General features: G+C 38.0%; 1 protein-coding gene across 4 annotated transcripts in view; it reads left to right on the forward strand.

Annotated features, from left to right (window-relative positions):
- Positions 1–546: 546 nt before the first annotated feature.
- Positions 547–21,767, forward strand: part of LOC126249056 (biotin--protein ligase) — a 399,528-nt gene continuing 378,307 nt past the window's right edge. For 2 of the 4 annotated variants that reach the window (XM_049950691.1, XM_049950693.1), the window contains exon 1: positions 549–811. The gene's annotated coding sequence lies outside the window, so the exon portion shown is untranslated. Of the gene's footprint in view, positions 812–21,767 lie in introns of all 4 variants that reach the window. The other 2 variants (XM_049950694.1, XM_049950692.1) reach the window with 2 other exon arrangements.

The raw sequence follows: 21,767 nt of genomic DNA on the forward strand, positions 1-21,767 counted from the left end.
TCTCAGTCACTGTGATTTCTAACATACGCGATTTCCTGCCCACCGTTAATACTTACATAGTTTCGAGAAGTGGCTGTAAACGATGACTCTGGGAATATACGGTACTAAAACTCACCTCCTTACGTATCGTTCTCATAGGCGTCAGGAGGAGATTAAATTAGTTACAGCACGCACAGAAGCAGTTAAACAGCCATTTTTCCCGCGCAACATACATGAAAAGAAAGCACCTTTACAAATGTTTACAATTATGAATTATCGTGCAAATGATCAATGGAATATGAAACTAACTAACAGAATGGAACAAGAAGAACAGGGATGGTCGGACGTACGTAGCTATCTCTGCCATTCACTTCACAGTGGTTTGCAGAGTATTACTCCAGAAGGGTGTAAAACGGCACAAAAAAACTCTTCTGCACACTACAGCTGTCGTAAAAAGTTGCAAACTGATTTCACAACACGAAAAGATACAGAACGATTTTAGTAGCTGTTTCTCCTTGGTGTCTATGTTGCTAGCTCTGAGTTGAAGCAAGGAGGTTCGGTACGATGCGTTAGTGGTTTGTCTGTGGACCCTCTGTTTACGCGGGGTGATATGTTTGTTGTTATGGTTTAATCTAATTAATCTACGAAATGTCTGTCTATTCTATTACATACGGTTCGCTGCCCAGCAAAAATTTAGTTTCTTCTTGGGCCGTGAGTCAGAGTACCACCTATGCGTCATCATAGCTCGCGCATAATAGTAATGGATAAAATTACACATTAAAAAATGTGGTGTTTCTTTCACTTCGAAGATATATGTGAAGCAAGCAACTGGGTAAATGTCAATTTGTATTGAGACCGATTTTGTAGGTGATGTGTCCTCAGTGGGGGAGAGCAAGTTACTTTGATACCGAACCATGGTATATACTAATTTGATGTAGATAATGACACAACTAATGAGACCTCTTTGCTAAATGTAGTATTTTATTTCTTTGAGGAAATCCATCCACACAAAAAAATGAAGGTCATAATATCATTGTGTACGTTTCAGATGCTTAACAGAGATTGTATAATTAATTCAGGGATTTCATAGTTAAGTGTGTTGGATAAAAGAACCTGTTATGTATACAAGTGTAAAATGACCTGATGTAACTATGTTTTGTGTTAAAGACAGGTAAAGGATTCCCAGCGGGGTCAGGGATTTTCTCTGCCTCGTGATGACTGGGTGTTGTGTGCTGTTCTTAGGTTAGTTAGGTTTAAGTAGTTCTAAGTTCTAGGGGACTGATGACAATAGATGTTAAGTCCCATAGTGCTCAGAGCCATTTGAACCATTTTAGAGGTAAAGGCACAAGCCGAAAATCATTAATACAGAATCAGGGTTTTCGTGTACGACATATATTGTGTCTTTCACATTTATAGCCATGTGACAATGAACCACTCCCTGTAATACTCAGTTTTATAGAAGTGGCCACCATTGCCTCTTTATTATTTTACGCTCACTGTATTTATATGTGTGCAGTTGGCATAATATTCAGTGAGAATTACGTTGATCAGGTATTACTGTACAGCAGTTGGATGTTTTGTAGAAGGATGTGGTGAATAGGAACCAAATATGTATCTGTAAATGGTATGTCTAATTGCTATGGTGTATCTGTGAGGTAACACCCATTTGTATCAAGTATACGATTAACATGATATCTGTGGCACATTAATAGTTGTTTATCCAGTCCCACAGTAAGATGGGAGTAATTTGTCTCGTATGCTGATATCTATGTAGCAAAATTTCTGACATACCGTTGTATCTATTAGATCGATATTCTTCTGCAGTTAACCTATTTATCCTGTAGAATGTTCAGATAAGAATGTGCAAATAAGTCAGTAAATGGGAAGAAACCTTAATATATGGAACCATAAAACATCACCCTTGTGGGGAAGTGCCAGACTTCAAATCCAAAGGTTGGAGAAAGGCAAGGGCATATCACTACCTACAGGGCTACGACTAGTAAAGCACTGTAGTGTTCAGATCAATGTTTGGGTTACAGAAAGTTTTACTTATTAAGTGCTGTATGCCACACACTTCACAGTGATTTGCAAAGGGGAGTACATGTTTGTATGTAAGTTTGGTATGATTTGTTCATAGTCACCTACTGCTGCTGAATGTAACAAGTGGGTCATTCCATGCCAAGTGGTCTAGAGGCTCCCACATGACCCTCATGGATTTTGATGAAATTTTGTATGAACATTCACACATGTTCTCAATGAACACTGGTAAAGTTTCAGTTTCAGAAATTCAATACTTTTGGAGATGCAGTCGCTTGTTTAAGACTATAGCACAACTTTCTATAGTGCGTCCTTGAATTTTCAGCAACTTTGAGATGAGATATCTCTGTAAGTATTTGCATTAAAGAAACAAAACTTGGCCATCTTATACAACTTTTAGAGCTCTTTAAAGTAAAATATTAAGAAAAGGATTCCTTAGCAATTTTCATATAGATAATTTGAAACAAATTTGGGGGAAAAAATAGCTGATTAAAAAAAATGCGACCTTTAGTTTTTTATATCTCCAAAAGTAATTGTGGGATGTACATGAAACTTTGCACACCATAACTCACCAACACAAGGTCTTAGAATATAAAATTTCATTCTCCTATTGCTTTCCATTATTTCACAAATCCAGGGTGAAGTTGACGATTTTGCAAACAGTGCTAAAAATGGGTATTTTTAGTCAAATTTTTCAAAAAAGTGTTTTCTCCAAACTCTTCTAAACTATGGTCATTAGAATGAGCATATTCTAAACTATCTAGAAAAGTGGATGTGGTTTTGCAATGCAAGCATATAAGGCCCTAAAAAGTAGCATCATCAAAGAGGCGCACTGGAAGTTTGAACACATTTTTCTGGCACTCAAATTATACCTGAAACCTTTTATTATGCCTTATACATGTTTATTAATGTCTGGGATAAGTGAAATAAGAAGTCCTGATGAATAGGACTTAGCTTAAGTCCGAATAGCAAAAGAATAAAAATAGAAACAATGTTATTTCTTAATTGTCACCTTCCCCCCCCCCCCCCCTTCTCTCTCTCTCTCTCTCTCTCTCTCTCTCTCTCTCTCTCTCTCTCTCTCTCTCTCTCTCTCACACACACACACACACACACACACACACACACACACACACACACACACAAAATTATTATTAAGAATGAATGTAAATCGTAATTTGCATAATCATCTGATTATTAGTTGCCTGTTTAATGAACAATACCAGCTTACTGATGGAAAAGAAGTGTATAAATGAGTTGGTGTGGTCCATGGTGGCTTAATCAGTGCTAGTTTCATTTCACCTGAGAAAACCAGCATTCCCATTGCCATAGGGGCCATGCCCGATAGCTTAGCAACAACAGCCACGGTTGGGTTTCTTTACCACAGGATCCCAAGCCTGATAAGGGTTTCTTTACACAGGTTCCCAAGCCTGATAGTAAAATTATTTAAGTGCCCTGTGTAAAATTAGAAGGCACTCTTGGATTCCTTAGATTGTTTCCTCTAACCTATTTCAATTTTTATATCTAAAAACAAAGATGATGTGACTTACTAAACAAAAGCGCTGGCACGTCGATAGACACACAAACAAACACAAACATACACACAAAATTCAAGCTTTCGCAACAAACTGTTGCCTCATCAGGAAAGAGGGAAGGAGAGGGAAAGACGAAAGGATGTGGGTTTTAAGGGAGAGGGTAAGGAGTCATTCCAATCCTGGGAGCGGAAAGACTTACCTTAGGGGGAAAAAAGGACAGGTATACACTCGCACACACACACACATATCCATCCACACATTACAGACACAAGCAGACATATTTAAAGTTTGGGCGCCCAAACTTTAAATATGTCTGCTTGTGTCTGTAATGTGTGGATGGATATGTGTGTGTGTGCGAGTGTATACCTGTCCTTTTTTCCCCCTAAGGTAAGTCTTTCCGCTCCCGGGATTGGAATGACTCCTTACCCTCTCCCTTAAAACCCACATCCTTTCGTCTTTCCCTCTCCTTCCCTCTTTCCTGATGAGGCAACAGTTTGTTGCGAAAGCTTGAATTTTGTGTGTATGTTTGTGTTTGTTTGTGTGTCTATCGACGTGCCAGCGCTTTCGTTTGGTAAGTCACATCATCTTTGTTTTTAGATATATTTTTCCCACGTGGAATGTTTCCCTCTATTAATCTATTTCAATTTTTGATATGCTACATTAATTTTCTGATAAATATCAAGAGGAATGGTGTATTGTCGGCCAGACGAATTTACTGATGGAGCTGGAGTAACTGCAATAATGTGGTGTTCCGGAACCCAGAACTTGTCACTTCTTGGTGGCCAATAAAATGAATTTGCTGGACCATGTGGGTGCATAAAGTTTATTAATGCATCCCTTTGCTCTGTGGAGGTCTCACAGATATTCCCAATCCACCACACGTTTTCATAGATGCATGCAACATATTGTCCTGGTTGGAGAGCAGACATTAGTATGCCTCCTTCATTACTGTGACCCATTTTTGCTAGAAAAGATGAACAATCATTTGAAACTCTGCTGACCTGAATTGTTGTTTCATCAATAGGTAAAAAGTGATGATTTTCTCTAGTGCGTGCTACAGTTTGTCCAAGTTTAAACCTCTTTTCTTGTGACACAATATTTTTTTCAATTTCATCTTTACTGACGAAAACAAATTTAATTCCATTAATGTTTTCAGAGCAGAAGTGAAACAGATCTAGGACAGTAAGAATTTGTCCATTAAGTGGCCGTTGCAAGCTTGCTCTTGCTGCTAACCGCTTTGTTGTACCTCCAATCCCGTCACAAGGTGATTTCCCGTGACTAGCAGCAAAAAAATTCCATTTAGCTCTCATTCCAAAATCACTCTTATGATAGCACAAATTTAGGAAATTCTTGAAATTTTTATATTGAGCACTGGAGCCATCACTGAAATAATGAATGTGGGATATCTGTGCAAGCCGTGATTTTACATATTTGATGAGCTCCTTGATAAAAACGTGAACTGTAATAGTGTCGTGCCGCAAACAATCACTGATAATGCAAAAACTTAAAGATTCTACTTTCTCATTTTGACAAAAGTAGATAACAAATGGATAAATTGTTGCTTGACTATTGTCCCAGTGGAAACCTTGCACAGCATCCTGAATGATAAAAGAATAATTTTCTGCAAAATCCATTAGGACAACAAGCTCTTCATCTTTCAGATGACATTTAAGGCCTTCAAGGTGCAAGCTTTACTGCTTGGCAATGTAATGATGGCATGACAGACTCCATAATTTAGTTTTTACATCTTCAATAAATTCATCCACTACCATTTGCTTCGTGTCCAGTGTGGCCCGATCGGTATGTATCCGTTGCTTAAACACAATAACTTCCTGTGGCTCATGATCTAGGAAATAGCTGGCAATTTCAGATGCTATAGCTTCGGGCCCAGGACACCTTTCACAGCGATGTAGCATGCACTGTTTGGAGTTCAAACTGCAAACTGCCTTGCTGAGAATCTCCTCATAATTTTCACGTATACCAGCTCCATTAAGCATAAGCTTAACATTTTGGTGAATTGCACAGACGCAAACTGCATGCATTCCAGCTGATCCTACTGTTACACAAAACTTTGAGAACCCTATTTCTGGACCATTTATATTCTTATAGATAACATACATTTCCCGTAAATTGCGAAGTAACAATCTTTTCTGCATGTATGTCTTCCTATCTAAAAGTCTAACTGAAATACTATCTTTTTTCTAGGGCACACCCTACTATACTCATCATTTTTAAAAAAAAAAATCGCTCTCTACTAGCAACTTCTGCTGGTAAATTCCTGCTTTGCCTATTTTCCGGAAGTGCCAGAATGCCCTTCTCTGCCTTAAGCTTCCGAGCATTCTTCACCATTCTTTCGGACACGCCGAACTGAGCTGCTGTTTGTCTGACTGTCCAACTTACAGGTGCCAACGTTAAAATTTGTATCTGTTCTTTATGAATTGCATTCTGCATCTTGGCTTTCAGTTCAGTCAGCAAATGTGCATAGTCGGCACAGTTTCCACATTCCTTAATTTCACTAGCATCTTCAATTTGTCGGTTTACTCCCATTGCATTTACAATTCTGTTTTTAATCACATTTTGAGCCTTTTGAATTTTCTTCTTCACATATTGGGGCTTATCTCTGTAGCTTACTGTTCTCTTCATGGGTGAAATACCGATAGACAATAAGCTACTATTTAATTCTTCTTTTGGTGTAAACTCCTCATCAGAATGTGATGATGAGGCTGATAAAGCTTCGTCCAAGTGTTTATTTAAGGTAGTCCTGAAAGCCGGACAAATTTTCTGACCTGGCTTTACGTTAATAACAAGCTGCTTCTTCAACATATCAGAAACCTTATTAGCTGTTTCAGTATCAAGAGTGTGAATTCCTGCCTTAACATTGATTCACCTTCCCAAAGGGATTGAAGCATTTTTTTTGTAACCTCTCATATTGTGTCAGTAACAGGGCTTCATGGTGTACACAAACTTGAGAGGTATTGTCCAGCTTTGCTTCAGAACGTCGGACCAGCAACTCTTTTTCCTCATCACTAAAATCCGCAAACCATTTTAAAGCAGCTTTATGGCAAAGAAAGTGACATGACGCTTTGTTCCACTATCTCCTTGCCCAATTGAGCAGGAAGGTATGCTGTTCCCTTCAGCATCCATCTCTAATCAGTAACTACATAATGTATTTGGCCTCTAAGTGCAAATTATAATCTGCTTAAATTTCAGGCAAATTACTACTGAATGAAATTATACACAATGTATAATACCAATGGAAAAATCTAATAAGAGATATATGCTATAAAAGATACAATCAAAACAATTTTTTGTAAATTAGATTACAAACTTTGATGGTCTTACGAATCACTTAACAAGCCACTCTCAGCCAAGAGAACCCACTCACTATGCTGCAAACACACCACTGAAATACTGATTGTTCAAAGAAGGCTCATAATAATGAAACAATCTGACTGTTAAAGAAATTGTTGCCATTGTATTTTCTATAAACAGTGAATCTTGTGAATTTTCTCTGTGAAACTAGTGGTTACATATTTACCAAGGTAGTAGGCTACATTTAAGTGTGATTAAATACAAAATTAAAACTCTTAGATGTTTAACCAATCAATTTCACATATTTCCCTAATAACTTTAAGACAAAAATTCACAGGTTAAAAAACCTAGGTATTAAAATCTCTGCAATATTGATTGGAAAATTTACATCACTTGATGCATGGTTCAAGCAAACCGATTCTTTTTTGGAAAAATGTTTTATACAATTGAATCCAAAAATTAAGTATTTATTTTCCACTTGTAAATATTTACAATTTTGAGAAGTACAAAAAATATGAAGCTATTTTCATTCAATTCACTGAATTCTCTCTCTCTCTCTCTCTCTCTCTCTCTCTCTCTCTCTCTCTCTCTCTCTCTCTCTTTTTATGCAAATGCAGATGAACACTTACGATAAAAGCAGAAGGGCTACTTCTCATAGTTTTCAAGTTTTTCTGACAGTCTCATTGCCTATTTACCAGATCTTTTTATTTCAATTATTCAAGGGACTAATAAACATTTATTAGGCATAATAAAAGGTTTCAGGTATAATTTGAGTGCCAGAAAAATGTGTTCAAACTTCCAGTGCGCCTCTTTGATGATGCTACTTTTTAGGGCCTTATATGCTTGCATTGCAAAACCACATCCACTTTTCTAGATAGTTTAGAATATGCTCATTCTAATGACCATAGTTTAGAAGAGTTTGGAGAAAACACTTTTTTGAAAAATTTGACTAAAAATACCCATTTTTAGCACTGTTTGCAAAATCGTCAACTTCACCCTGGATTTGTGAAATAATGGAAAGCAATAGGAGAATGAAATTTTATATTCTAAGACCTTGTGTTGGTGAGTTATGGTGTGCAAAGTTTCATGTACATCCCACAATTACTTTTGGAGATATAAAAAACTAAAGGTCGCATTTTTTTTAATCAGCTATTTTTTCCCCCAAATTTGTTTCAAATTATCTATATGAAAATTGCTCAGGAATCTTTTTCTTAATATTTTACTTTAAAGAGCTCTAAAAGTTGTATAAGATGGCCAAGTTTTGTTTCTTTAATGCAAATACTTACAGAGATATCTCATCTCAAAGTTGCTGAAAATTCAAGGATGCACTATTGGAAGCTGTGCTATGGTTTCAAACAAGTGACTATATCTCTGCAAGTATTGAATTTCTGAAACTGAAGCTTTACCAGTGTTCATTGAGAACATGTGTGAATGTTCATACAAAATTTCATCAAAATCCATGATGGTCTTGTGGGAACATTTCTCGATATTAGACCACTTGGCACGGAATGGCCCAAGTATGTTGTGCTCAGTGTCTCGTTAACATTAAATAGTAACAATTCTAGAAGACAGTATGCTACCCTTGTGTGTCACGAGCAGAAGCCATGGAATTCCCTTGGAGCTATGGCATTGGTAGTCATATTGTGACAGAGTGTGAGTACAATAGCTTTAAACTTTTGTGAGTGGAAATATTTTGATAACATATTGATCATATACTATTAAATACAATGTGAGGTGGTATGAAGATACTGTTTATGCAATATAATTACATATCTATAGCCTCATTCAAGTAGCTCACTGTGTGGATGTATTAAGACATATATCTTTACACCTAAAAAATTATTAAGTGTACTGCTCCACATGCAACTGATGTATAAAAAATTGTAACTATTTCATTTTGGGTAGAAGCTACATATTGGATCCTTCTTACTTTTTTCGTAGTTCATGTTTGATGCGTGTGTATATTGTGCATCAAAATACTCATCATAGAGTTGTCATTATCTAATATATGTTTTCTGAGTTTGACTTGCAGTTTTAATTTTTGTGACAAAAAGAGTATTAAATATGGCTAAGTGCCTTTGTGTGTGGCACAGATGTAAACATTAGGCTATGCTGCAGGTCGGTGTGTTACAACACACTGTGTTTGGCTTCACCAACTCGCAAACAAATTATCGCATTTCAACGTAACCTGGCCACAGGCTACATGCTGATCAGTATGCCACCGCGGCCAAGATTTTGGATAAAGGAGTGGGGGCAACATCATGTTAGGAAAGAAATGGTAACCCATATACAAAACAGCAGCTATAAAATCGCACTGAAGGAACACAGAAGTGAGACTTCAGTCACTGTTTTCTCTTATGCACGTGTGGGAAGGAAAATCCAGTTTAGAGTTACATTCAGGTATATGGTTTTAAAGTTAGGGAAGTTTTAAATATTATAGCAAGTATTATTAGGTACAGCATTCATACCTCTTCTTTCTCAGTGACGACCCCTTTGTTAATCGGTAAGTAAACAAATTTCAGCTTTTGCTTTACCATCATAAAAAAGGAGGGTAACTGCATGTTGTGTAATTATTATTAGTATGTTCTTCAGACTTTGGTAAGAGTAATGTAGTGGCCTCTGTCCTTGCATTTTTCATACTTCTCCCCCTCCCTCCCCCCACTGTAACACAACAAGCCTGTCATGCAGGCCAGCCTGTATATGTAGGGGACTGGAAAACTGTTTTGTGGCCTGTACGTTTAAGCTGCCGTGCAAAGCGGGCCAATAAGGCAGACTGATACTACAACATTATAATACACCTGAAGTGCAGGGCAACCTATATAGCAGGGCATCTTCCTTGGGTGCTAGGCAACAGCATACAAGGATTTTATAAAATGCATAACACTGTGCTGTCTGTGATGTTGTTGTGGTCTTCAGTCCTGAGACTGGTTTGATGGGCACTCCATGCTGCTCTATCCTGTGCAAGCTGCTTCATCTCCCAGTACCTACTGCAACCTACATCCTTCTGAATCTGCTTAGTGTATTCATCTCTTGGTCTCCCTCTACAATTTTTACCCTCCACGCTGCCCTCCAATACTAAATTGGTGATCCCTTGATGTCACAGAACATGTCCTACCAACCGATCCCTTCTTCTAGTCAAGTTGTGCCACAAACTTCTCTTCTCCCCAATCCTATTCAACACCTCCTCATTAGTTATGTGATCTACCCATCTAATCTTCAGCATTCTTCTGTAGCACCACATTTCAAAGGCTTCTATTCTCTTCTTGTCCAAACTATTTATCGTCCATGTTTCACTTCCATACATGGCTACACTCCATACAAATACTTTCAGAAACGACTTCCTGACACTTAGATCTATAGTCTATGTGAACAAATTTCTCTTCTTCAGAAACGCTTTCCTTGCCATTGCCAGTCTACATTTTATATCTTCTCTACTTTGACTATCATCAGTTATTTTGCTCCCCAAATAGCAAAACTCCTTTACTACTTTAAGTGCCCCATTTCCTAATCTAATTCCCTCAGCATCACCCGACTTAATTCGACTACATTCCATTATCCTCGTTTCGCTTTTGTTAATGTTCATCGTATATCCTCCCTTCAAGACACTATCCATTCCATTCAACTGCTCTTCCAAGTCCTTTGCTGTCTCTTACAGAATTACAATGTCATCGGCGAACCTCAAAGTTTCTATTTCTTCTCCATGAATTTTAATACCTACTCCTAATTTTTCTTTTGTTTCCTTCACTGTTTTCTCAATATACAGATTGAATAACACCAGGGAGAGGCTACAACCCTGTCTCACTCCCTTCCCAATCACTGCTTCCCTTTCATGTCCCTTGACTCTTATAACTGCCATCTGGTTTCTGTACAAATTGTAAATAGCCTTTCGCTCCCTGTATTTTACCTCTCCCACCTTCAGAATTTGAAAGAGAGTATTCCAGTCAACATTGTCAAAAGCTTTCTCGAAGTCTACAGATGCTAGAAACGTAGGTTTGCCTTTCCTTAATCTAGCTTCTAAAATAAGTCGTACGGTGAGTATTGCCTCACGTGTTCCAGTATTTCTACGGAAGCCAAACTGATCTTCCCCGAGGTCGGCTTCTACTAGTTTTTCCATTCATATGTAAAGAATTCACATTAGTATTTTGCAGCCGTGACTTATTAAACTGATAGTTTGGTAACTTTCACATCTGTCAACACCTGCTTTTTTTGGGATTGGAATTATTATATTCTTCTTGAAGTCTGAGGGTATTTCACTTGTCTCATACATCTTGCTCACCAGATGGTAGAGTTTTGTCAGGACTGGCTCTCCCAAGGCTGTCAGTAGTTCTAATGGAATGTTGTCTACTCCCGGGGCCTTGTTTCAACTCGGGTCTTTCAGTGCTGTGTCAAACTCTTCACGCAGTATCATATCTCCCATTTAATCTTCATCTACATCCTCTTCCATTCCCATAATATTGTCCTCAAGTACATCGCCCTTGTATAGACCCTCAATATACTTCTTCCACCTTTCTGCTTTCCCTTCTTTGGTTAGAACTGGGTTTCCATCTGAGCTCTTGATATTCATACAAGTGTCTCTCTTTTCTCCAAAGGTCTCTTTAATTTTCCTGTAGGCAGTATCTATCTTACCCCTAGTGAGATAAGCCTCTACATCCTTACATTTGTCCTGTAGCCATCTCTGCTTAGCCATTTTGCACTTCCTGTTGATCTCATTTTTGAGACGTTTGTATTCCTTTTTGCCTGCTTCATTTACAGCATTTTTATATTTTCTCCTTTCATCAATTAAATTCAATATTTCTTCTGTTACCCAAGGATTTCTACTAGCCCTCGTCTTTTTACCTACTTGATCCTCTGCTACCTTCACTATTTCATCTCTCAAAGCTACCCATTCTTCTTCTACTGTATTTCTTTCCCCCATTCCTGTGAATTGTTCACTTATGCTCTCCCTGAAACTCTGTACAACCTCTGGTTCAGTCAGTTTATGTCTGTGATAATGTTGTTTGTTCTATTACCATTTTCGGTCTTAAACCATCATCAATGACATATGTTGCCACTGAAAACCATAATTGTTAATAATAACATGTTGTCCTTTTGTCAGTGGGCCATCATAGTTTAATCTTGCTAAAATTTTTCATTTTTATTGGCAATTATGGGTTACAGTGGTAATGTACATCAAAGCATGTATGACATGATACGTCAGCAATCTTTTTTCTGCCGTTGGTGTTGGTTTAAGACCAAAACTGGTAGCAGAATAAATATATTCACAGACAGTACAGTGTTATATATTTTGTAAAACAACATGTAGCAGGGGCTGAAAAATTACTTCTTTTGCCGTTATCTCCACTCCAATTATATCTAGGAGCTTTTAAACCCCACAGTGTTGATACTCATGAAGTTTCTTGTTTGTGTGCCAAATTTGATTGAAACCAAGTCAGGGACTTGGGAGGAGATCCCTGAGGGTTGACAGAATCGTCCGATCCCACGTGTCGGCTTTGACCCGTGACGTAAGGGTGTTGTCGTGTGTGACATCATGATGGCGCAGAGTTTGGTTTGTGAGTGTAGCGTGTTTGTAGATGTCGTCGTGTTGTGGTTTGTTTTGCTATCTGGTGGTATGTTCAGGCTTTTCATTTGTGTGGTGTAACGGGCTCAGTTTCCTTTTGCTTATTATCCAGAATTGTTAGTGTCGGCTGTGTTGTAGTGGAATTCGTTTCAGTGAGTTAACGATTTTGTGTGAAGGTTAATTTAGTGTTGTTCGCTGTACGTCATGTGGTAATTTTAGTAAAATTAATCGGTTGTTGTTTCTGTTCAGGAATGGATATGAGAGATAAAATTAAGTGCGCAGGTTAGGGGAAGTGTTCGTTCCCAATGCGTGGCTGTGTATGTTGGTATTGGTATCGGGAGATGTTTTTGAGCTATATAGGCCAAGGGAAGTGTTTGATCCTAATTTATGGGATCGGGAGTTGCTGTTGAACTATATAGGTGAAGGGAAGTGTCCGATTCCAGATAATATTGTTTTAGAGGTATTTGGAGAGTTTTGTGATGTCGGTTTTTCGTCGTTTTGTGTGGTTTTGTATGGGGGTGGGTGTCTAAATGTGTTTATATTTAGTTTGCCCCCACCCAAAAACACCCATTTCCCGCACTTGTCCCGTTAGTGTCATTAGGCTTTTTGTGGAAAGTGTGTGTGTTTGTTTTTCGATGTATTTTCGTCCTCATAATGTGTATGTAACGACTTTATATGCGCCACATTGGAATCATGGTTTATGGTCATTTCTGCCATATTTGTGACGTCATGGGTCAAAGCAGACGGGCGGGATCGGACGCTTCCGTATTTTCATCCCCGACAATACATAAAAATACATGCTGCTTTATGCAACTTCCACATGGGGAAATAAAAATTACATGTAGCCATGTTGCCCAGTGTACAAAGAATCAGTGTAACACATCATCTGACACTACCACACATGGCACCATAGATGTATCTTCTGTTCATGTTTTTATTGCAAAATAATTAACCCTGGCTTTGTTTAGAATTTCTAGAATGGATCAGCTTCCCAACAATGCACGTGTTGTAAAGAATGTTGAGCCGTGAGAACAACAAAATGTTTGTAAAATCTTATTTTTAAAAAAGATAGGTAGAGAACAGTAGTAATGCTATCCTCAGATTGTCTTCTTACACCATTTTGTTTTAACAGTTTTACCGTATCTGCATTTTACTCTGCAGTAATGTTAGCATGTTGTTTAACTTGATCATTTTTGTCTTGTCAGTTTATGAAACATTCTAAGAGTTTTATATGAAATTATTTTACTTTTTCTAATTCAGATATATAAATTTATCTAGTGTGTGACAATGAGTTTCTGAATGTAGTTCCATATTTACAGAAAAAATGGAAACATCTAATCTACATTATTACTGTGGGCTCCAGATACCACTTTCTTTACTGGAAATAATGATTAAAATCCTCATGTTAGTTTCATAATTAAATGTCCGACATGTGTATTTAGTACTGAATTTGTTGTCTGTATGATATACAAATTATTGCTCATTTGATAGAACTACATACAGAGAAACCATTACGTATATCCTCAGTGTTGCAGTTCTTTCTGGCAACTTCGCCGCGTCCCCCCTTCTTACACACACACACACACACACACACACAAAGAAAAAGTACCACGGTGATGTGATATTATTAATGTAATTTATACAGACTCATGGAGAACAGGTGTGAGAGGCAGGAACCTAATACACACACATACAAAGAAAAAGTACCACGGTGATGTGATATTATTAATGTAATTTATACAGACTCATGGAGAACAGGTGTGAGAGGCAGGAACCTAATATACTTATATAGCAGTGCCCTCAGAAATGACCTAACCAATGAACTTGACCCTAGATGGTGAAAATCAAGAATTCACTCACAAATTTAGACATGTTAAGACAAATATGCTCCTGAATGTTCTGACAAAGTGAAAGAGCACCATCATCAGTGTTGACTGCACAATAAAGCCAGGTAATCGATGAGCAAGACCGTGCAATAGATTTAGATGAAATCCAACAAACTGAACTTTGATGAATATAGCATACAGTAGAATAGACAGAAATGGAATGTGTGCATGGCTGATCCAATTGCACCTATTGTGATGTAAGCAGTGAGCTGAGCTGAAGAGGAAAAAAAAAAAGAAGGAAAAAAAAGGCTGGGGGGGGGGGGCCTCAGTCTTGTTATAGGAACTATAAACTCAAGCTTCTGCAGGTGAATCAAACTAATTCCCTTGATACCAGGCAGCTCTCAAATTTTTTTGCAATTTGTTTCAACAACCACATAATACTATAACTACGACAGGTAAATTTTTTTGAAACTTGTTTTAAAAAACACTTTGGAAAGTAATAATGAGAATCTCATCTGAGGCGGTAGGTGATAATGGAGTGAGTACAGTTGTGATTAAAACACTTGCTGAAAACATTATTCCAGTCATTACAGATATCTTCAGCTTCTTCCTCATTAGCGATATACATTGAAGAGCCAAAGAAACTGGTGCACCTGCCCAGTACCATGTAGGGCCCCCACGAGCACACAGTAGTGCTGCAGCATGACGTGGCATCAACTCAACTAATGTCTGAAGTAGTGCTGGAGGGAATTTGCACCATGAATCCTGCAGGGCTGCCCATAAATCCGTAAGAGAACGAGGGGGTGGAGATCTCTTCTGAATACTGTGCTGCAAGGCATCCCAGATATGCTCGGTAATGTTCATGTCTGGGGAGCGTGGTGGCCAGAGGAAGTGTTCAAACTCAGAAGAGTGTTCCTGGAGCCACTCAGTAGCAAATCTGGATGCGTGGGTTGTCACATTGTCCTGCTGGAATTGCCCAAGTCCATTGGAATGCACAATGGATATGAATGGATGCAGGTAATCAGACAGGATGCTTATGTACGTGCCACCTGTCAGAGTTGTATGTAGAAGTATCATCTCAAAATATTTACAAGTTTAGATTAATTTAAAATAAGCTAATTCGTATACACATATATTTACAGACTTCTAGTTAGAGACAATCATTAGATTTATTCCTGGTATACAATCCTTTTTTGCAAATAACTTATTAAATAATGTAATGCCACACTGCTCACTCATATCTCACTATCAGTCACTGCACACAATCTACACACATTGTTTCATAACACTTCACACACACACACACACACACACACACACACACACACACACACACACACGTGTGATCTCTGGGCCATTTTCTGTACCGCAACTTCGCACTTGCTATCCTGAAAAAATGAGTCGGCATCCCTCCACGAGGAGTGACATGTTGAGCTCAGAAAGAAGAATAGGTGTGTTAGTATTGTGCAATGCATAGCTTGGGGGTAAGTATTTCTAGAAAGGAAAAACAAGGGGGGGGGGGGGGGGAAGAAACATAAAGTGAAGATGTTATCTGGAATGTTCGAGGTTTTATAATCATTATTATTTATTTGTATAACAATTTTTTTATCAAACCCCCACTCTGTTTTACCTAAGTAGGCTAATCCTCCAATGTATATAATGTATTACCTAATAAGTACTTTTTAGCTGCCTTTTTAAATAAGTGTATTTTTGCAATTTCTTTAATCTCTTTTGGTAATTTATTGTACAGTTTTATTCCTTGTTAGAAAATGCTGTTTTGAGTTTTATGTCTATTTTTTCGTGGTAAATGTAAGTTGAGTCTATCTCTTGTTGCATGGTCATGGACAGAGCTGTTTGTGCAGTAATTACCAACGTTATTTTTGATGTGTACAACTGACTGGTAAAAGTATTCACATGGAGCAGGTAAAATCCCCAGTGTTTTAAACAGATCTTTACAATGAGTTCGACTAGTATTTTTGGTTATTATTCTTATGGCTCTTTTCTGCAGTTTGCAAAATTGTGTTCATATTTTGTACCTTTGTTCCCCAAAAAAGTATGCCATAGCTAAGAATTGAGTGTACATATGAATAATATGTAACTAAAAGACACTGCATGTTACACGCTGATTACAGGATTCTAAGGGCATAACATGCTGATGACATTCTGTTTGCAAGTACCTTTGTGTTCACACCACTTCAACTGAGAATCAATATTCATTCCTAGAAATTTTGCATTTGTTACACAGTCTATAGAGGTGTCATCCACATTTAATTTAACATTGTCATTTTTCCTCTTCATACTGAAATTCATGGCATTAGTTTTCTTTATGTTCAATGTCACTTTATTGCTTTCTCGGCAAGGAGCTCTCTTGTTTTCTCAGTGACTATAATATTGCTGTCATCAGCGAAGAGAATTTTTTCACCATGAGTAATACTACTGGGAAAGTCATTGATGTAAATTTGTCCTAATATGCTACCTTGCGGAACCCCCTATATTAATGTATTTTGGTTCTGATAAGTATTTCACTAAATGTTTGGATCTATTTGAAGTATGTGTTATCTCTACTCTTTGTACCCTATCTGTTTGGTATGATCGAAACCAGTCATTAGCTACCCCTCTTATTCCTAATGCTTCTAATTTATTTACTAGAATGCTGTGGTCGACTGTATCAAACGCCTTAGAAAGATCCAAAAATATTCCTGTGACACACTCATCTTTATCAAGAGCATCAAGTAAACCTTTGGTAATTCTACTATGGCTGACTCCGTATTTTTGCCACTTCGGAAACCAAACTGTGATTCACTTAAAAGATTGTATTTATTCAGGTAATTCATTAATCTGTCTTTCATAATTGCTTCTATTATTTTTGAGAATGGTGACAGCAGGAAAATGGGCCAGTAATTTTCTATGTCTTCTGCATTACCCTTCTTAAGCAAAGGTACAACTCTTGCCTGTTTTAACTGCTCTGGAAATGTCCCTGATGTGAAGGATTCATTTATTATATTTGTTAAGCGGCCTTGTGTAATCTCTATGTGTTGTTTCAGTACACACATTGGTACTTCATCTAAGCCTACTGACTTCTTAGTTTCTGGACAGTTTTATTGACTTCATTCTCTCTGGTTTGAAGTAACATCATTGTATTGAGTGCAACATTATTTACAGGTGTTATATTTGTTTTGGGGAATTTTTGCTGTAACTTCTCTGCAATACTTGAAAAATGCTCGTTTACATAGTTTGCTAAGTGCTGTGGATCATTTATTACTTTATCCCCCTCCCTTAGCGGTATGTTATCCTGCGTTTGTTTGCGTCTCTCTGTTTCCTTTTTTATAACATCCCAGACTGCTTTGCTTTTATTCTCTGCATTATATATTATTTTGTCATTAAATGACATTTTTCCTGCAATCAGCAACTTCCTATAGATCTTTTTGTATCTATGATAGAAATTCAATAATTCTGGATCATTGCGAATCTTTTTCATAGAACTGAGGTGTTTAAGTGTTTGGGAGGACTTCTTAATACCTGCTGTTATCCATCTGTTTTTGTGAGATATTGATACAGACATGTAAACTTTTGGAAATGCCTTTTCAAAGTTAAATTTAAACAATGTGGAGTGTTTAGAGATGTTCATATTCACATTGGTTTCCTTATGCACTTCATCCCAGCTTTGTTTTTCTAGTTCTTTTGAAAAATCTTTTATTTTGATTTGTGATAGATGTCGTTTGTAGGCTTGTAGTTTAGGGAATGATTCGATGCCTGATTTTACTGTTGTTATTTGACAGAGATGGTCTGATAGTCCGAGATCTTTTACAGCTACATCACATTTTTCCCTGTCCATATTTGTGGCCACATGGTCAATTACTGATGCAGTCGTTGCAGTAACCCATGTTGTACTATTGACCAATAGGGACATGACAAAACTATGAAGGATGTTTATGAAGGTGCTGCTGGATTCATTTATGATGTTAGTGTTGATGTTAATGTACCCACACAGAATTATGGTGACCTTTGTACTTGAGACTTTATCTCAAACTTCTGTTAACTTATTGAAAAATTGTCCACACCACCACTGGGAGATCTATACACACAAAAAATGATTAATTTCTTGGTGATATCAAGCCCTGTTCATTCAATAGCTGATATTTCAAAGTGTTTGTCTTCACTTACTGTACTGAGGTCGTGTCTTGATTTGAACTGTGTTCCTTTTCTGATATAAATGCATGATCCTCCACCCCTTGAAGTAGTTCTGCAGTAAGAGTTTGCCTTTTCATACAATGATAATACTACACGTTGGATTTCTGTGTCTCTACACCTGTGCTCAGTAATACAAACTACTGTGCAGTTCGAAGATTGGAGCTCAACTTCTGATAGTTGTATTTTATCTTTTATTGATTGCATGTTTTGATGGAGGATTGTTAAGTCTGTGAAATTCCCGATGTTATTCTTTCCAATGGTTTGTTTTTCTTTGTGACATCTGGTATGTGTGATATTTGGAGTGTTAAAATCTGTTTTGTGTGAGAGAGTTTCAGTATTTTTTAAACTACTAGACATACTCTTTAGGCAAGGGAACCTGTTGTCTGGATTTGTCCTAAAAGACGTACTTTTCCTGCCTATGACAACAGGTATTTGACCATGTGTGGCCCGAGATCCACCCCCTATACTTTCATAAATCAGCTGTACCAGTCTTCCCTTCCCAGTTCTGTTTAGGTGTAAGCCATGCCTAGTGAAACCCCATCTGTTGATAGTCCCGACGGGCACCAGAGAAACATGAGCGAAGTTGGCTGTCCTCAGAGCCATCCCTAACCCCACATTGATTCACCTCACAGCTCCATCAAGGTGCAGTCGATCATGACGCCGGAACAGCTGAACAAAGTGTACGTTGGTGCCATGAGTCAGGGAAGCTATCTTGTCCAGGTCACCACATATGTCATATGCCCCATCCCTGTCCAGACTGTTTACCGCCCCACCCACTATCACTTCATGGTCCTCTTTTGTAAAGTCCTTAGATAAAGACCCTAGGTCCTCTATCACATGACTTAGCCCTCCATTGGGCTTGAAGATACTGGTGGCCTGGTACGCTGCCCCTAAACTTTCCTGTAACTGAGGGCCTACACCTCGCCCATGGCTACTACCTAGCAGCAGCACTTTCTTCTTCCTAAGACTTCGTACATTCTTAAGCTTCTTGGCTTTGGTTGAAGTGTGCCGCACATTTTCTGCTCCTCCTCCTACCTGAGGCTCTTCTCCACTTAACTCTGGCAGTAGGAGATACCTGTTTTTGGTGTTGTTGATAAAACTGTCAGATCGCGTCCTCTTTCTTCCTATCCTCCTATCAACTGCCAGTTCCCAACCACCCTCCTCCCCCATCTCCCCTGATCCTTATGAGTTCCTTCCTTGCTTGCCTCTGAAGGGTACAGATTTTCCTTTCCTGTTCCCCTATCAAAATGTTCCTACTGCATACTCTGCAGTTGCAGGAGAGAGCCTCTTTTGTTCTCCCAATATTCTCCCTACTGCACCCCCCTCAGTGAAATTATTTCCTACAAGATTGGCAACAAATCCCTCTACTCACTACCCTATAACAGCTCCCACATTTCTCACTCATGTCAATTTCGAAAGAATGATTAAGTTTAAAGAATGTTTTACATTTGTCAAGGACGCGAGATTGGCAGTGTGTAAACTAAAAACGACACAAAGGTCATATGTGTGGTGGTTGTTGTTTTTGTACTGATTTAGAGATACAATGACAGAAGAATGAATTGCCGCGCGGGATTAGCCGAGCGGTCTAAGGCGCTGCAGTCATGGACTGTGCGGCTGGTCCCGGCGGAAGTTCTAGTCCTTCCTTGGGCATGGTTGTGTGTGTTTGTCCTTAGGATAATTTAGGTTAAGTAGTATGTAAGCTTAGTGACTGATGACCTTAGCAATTAAGTCCCGTAAGATTTCACACACATTTGAACAGAAGAATGAATTTGTAATTACTTTGCTTTTCGAGAATTTACGTTATCAAACGTGTTTGTTCATGTTTTTAAACGTTTATAACTTGGAAAATTTAGGCCTAGATCACGTCTATCTAACTAGTAAACAATACGAAATGTGTTAGTTAAATATGATTTGGAAACATTTAATTACACTTCTATTGCAACAATAGACACTGATGAAGCTAGTAGCTGCCTTTTTTAAATGAATTTTGCACTATCAAGAAAACTTGAATAGAATTTTTTGTGTTTATGTCATGCAAAATTTCGCGTTATGTTGCGATTATCGGGACTTAAGCTAAAGAACAAGTTTTTTCAAGAAAGAGCTCTGCTGGGATGCTAATATTCAGTTGTGTGACAAGAACGGACACTACAGCAAGTACACAAAACAAAGAAAATTTAAATTTGACACCATTTCCTCTTAAGAAAGTTCTTTTAGCGGACGAAGAAAATAACCTCGATCTCACTTGGCGGTCATATTTCCAGTCATCAACAGTCCAATGTCGGTGTTGATGGGTCCAGGCGAGGCGTAAGGCTTTGTGCCACACAGTCATCAAGGATACACGAGTGGGCCTTCAGCTCCGAAAGCCCATATCAATTATGTTTTGTTGAATGGTTCACGTGCTGATGCTTGATGATGGCCCAGCATTGAAATCTGCAGCAGTTTGGGAAGGATTGCACTTCTGTCATGTGGAACGATTCTCTTCAGTCGTTGTTGGTCCCATTGTTGCAGGATCTTTTTCCAGTTACAACACTGTCGGAGATTTGATGTTTTACCAGATTACTGATATTTACGGTACACTTGTGAAATGGTTGTACAGGAAAATCCCCACTTCATCGGTACCTCATAGATGCTGTGTACCTTTGCTCATGTGCTGACTATAACACCACGTTCAAATTCATTTAAATCTTGATAACGTGCCTTTGTAGCAGCAGTAACCAATCTAACAACTGCGACAAACACTTGTTGTCTCATATAGGCATTGCTGACTGCAGCACTGTATTCTACCTGTTTACATCTCTCTGTATTTGAATACACATGCCGTTACCAGTTTCTTTGGTGCTTCAGTGTATATCTTAGTGATTGAAAACAAGCCCTAACGTTATATATACAAAAAGAACCCAAATCATTGTATGATTACATGTCAATCAGCATGTCGTCTTTATCAGTAGCTTAAGAGTACAGTGTTCATGATCTGGTGATGAATAATGTTTGTACTTATAACACCTGTGGTAAATACAACAGGTTTCCAAAAACACCACATTACAACAAATGCATTAATAAAGTAACTGATAATCTGAGTAGCAATATAAATGTGATGAGGCCATTTTTAAAACTATACTATTTTAGCAAGGCATTTTATACAGGGATTTTGATATGCCATTTACTAAAATCAAGCAATTAAATTCCTGAAACAGGACACTCATATTGTTCATGGTAAAACTCCTTTCCAGGTTTCAGCCGTGGGTTTGTTACTTTTAGTCTTATAAAAGATACTTTCCTGCTGACTTCTAACTATTTATATAGTACTAATGCATTTTCTGCCTTATCAAACAT

The sequence above is a fragment of the Schistocerca nitens genome, chromosome 3, assembly GCF_023898315.1.
Source record: "Schistocerca nitens isolate TAMUIC-IGC-003100 chromosome 3, iqSchNite1.1, whole genome shotgun sequence".
In the NCBI taxonomy this organism is placed as follows: domain Eukaryota; kingdom Metazoa; phylum Arthropoda; class Insecta; order Orthoptera; family Acrididae; genus Schistocerca; species Schistocerca nitens.